This window comes from Silurus meridionalis, chromosome 10 (genome assembly GCF_014805685.1).
Source record: "Silurus meridionalis isolate SWU-2019-XX chromosome 10, ASM1480568v1, whole genome shotgun sequence".
NCBI lineage: Eukaryota > Metazoa > Chordata > Actinopteri > Siluriformes > Siluridae > Silurus > Silurus meridionalis.
The window spans coordinates 15,487,965-15,490,306 of record NC_060893.1 but is presented as its reverse complement, the minus strand read 5'-3'; positions in this window follow the sequence as shown (position 1 = coordinate 15,490,306).

The window sequence follows — 2,342 nt, the reverse complement described above, 5'->3', positions numbered from 1 at the left end:
ATCAGTCAACATGTATAGATACATGTTCACGTATACTGTACAGAAAAATGCATACTCTGTGTCATTTTCACCTCATTCAGTCCACTCTGAATTCATCATAAAGCAGCTGTTAGTGTATTAAAAAATGTATCCACCATTTCTTATGTGTCTGATCAAAATGAGTCCAAAAGGAAATGTGAATCAGTAGATGATCAGTAAAGGATCTTTTTTTCTTTTCATTTTTACTTAACAGTGATCCACATTTCTATACACAATTTATAACAATTTACAAATGCTGTTGGATATTTAGATTTTACTGTGCTGATAAGGCTTTGGGAGAATATGTAGGCTCTTGCTGTGAAATTCATAAGCAAAAACAAGTATAATAAATAAGAAACTGACAAATGTTGTGTGTTGTGATTATTAAGTGCTATGCTCTAAAGTATAAAAAGTATTGTTCTATTTCTAGGGTCAAAAGATAATCCAGATGTGGACTTGAAGAAATATTAGCCATAGTTAGACAGGTCAATTATTTGCAGTAAAAACAGCTTATCTGTCTATCTACTGTTCTGCAATCATGTCAGTTGCTTATCCAAAACTCTGTAAGGAAACAAGATTTACAAAGTATTTTTTTTTTACATTACATTTGGCTGGATTTCTTGCAACAATTTTAGGGCTACCTGTTTATTAACAGTGAACCTACACCATATTCAAAAGTAAACAAACTTTCCTCGTGACCATGATTTAATTTGTTCCAGTTTTTTTTTAGACATCTGGTAAATTTTGGCTAAAATCCTCCGTACACTCCTTTAATAAAGAGAAAAATCTACAAAATAACTAGTAAAATCTTGACTCCTGCTATCCATGTGTCGTACTTGCCTTGTAGTTTCAGTACTGATAAGATACCGATTGTGTTATGAAACGCTTGAACTGATTTAAGGCTTGCAATTGTCTGCAGTTGAAGGTCACACTGTACTGCAAAACACTGTAACCAACCAATTAAATCCAGCAGGATGTGTTGCATGCTGAATGACTTAAGGCAAGATGCGAGTTTTTGTGTGCCTCTCCTCTCCAAGCCACTCGGTATCACAGGGATGTCTCACAAAAAAAAAAAAAAAATCTGAAATGTAGTGCAAATAGGAAGACTTGAGTTTGCAGGAGTAATAGTGGATGCTCAAACATCACACAAGTTTAAAGCACCTGGACTCTACAGATGCAGTATGGGAAAATTATAGTAGTGGATTCATGTTCTGTGACAGGTTAATACTAGAGTTGATGAGTTTAAAAAAAATAATAATAATCACATGCCTTTTTAGAATTTCTATTTTACAGAGGCTGAAAGAGGGACTACAGAAATCACCCTGTGTTCAAAGAAGACACCAGGGCTTGGGGTCCCAAACACACCACATTGTTTACTATCTGTGAGAGCCATTCATTTACAGTAGGATAATCAAAAATTAGCTTTGTGCTTGCACAGATTCAGAAGACCGGGTCCTGGACTGGTTTTCTTGAAAGGTTCGAGCACAATAATACAATAAGGTACTGTAATAAGGTTAGTGTAGAAACATGCTACAAATCAGCACTTAAAATGTGAATCTAAGCCCAGAGGTTTACATGATGCTGTAGCTAAAGACCTGCAGCTCAGTTATGTTAGGGTTAAGAAACTATGGAAAGATGATTATTAAGATCCTGGGTAATACATTTCCAGCTTCTCAGAATCTAAATACTAATATCAGTATTTTCATTTAAAATCCTTATTAACATCAGAACATAAGCTCAAATAATACTTTATATTTAGCTCTATGTAAACCTGGAAAAACCACAGAAGGTCCGATAACGCTCATCGCACAACAGCTGTCACTGGACCAAAAGATTTAAACATCTTTCATTTAGAATTTTAAATGATTAAATTTGATCCTTTAAGGAAAATGACAAAGGTAAGCAATTCCCTTCCATGTGTAGAAACAATCAGATCTTAAATCTTTTTTGGGGGGAATCAATACTTTAACAGTGAGGCACAAAACAAAACGAAACGAAACGAAACGAAACGAAACGAAACGAAACAAAACAAAACAAAACAAAACAAAACAAAACAAAACAAAACAAAACAAAACACAAAAAACTCAGCCTCTAATATTCCTCCCAAATGCACATCCATAATGTGAATGAATGCAATTAAAATATCAGTAAAAGCAAATAATGTACAGATTTTTCAGTGTTAGGACCTTAAAAAAAAATGTAAGTCCTTCATTGCTGCATGACACAAAGGTTTCTACCAAAGCTCAAGAAACCCAGTTAAGAAAAGGGAACAAAAAATCAGTTATGAAATTTTTTTACATAATAAAAACAGTGATTTCTAGACA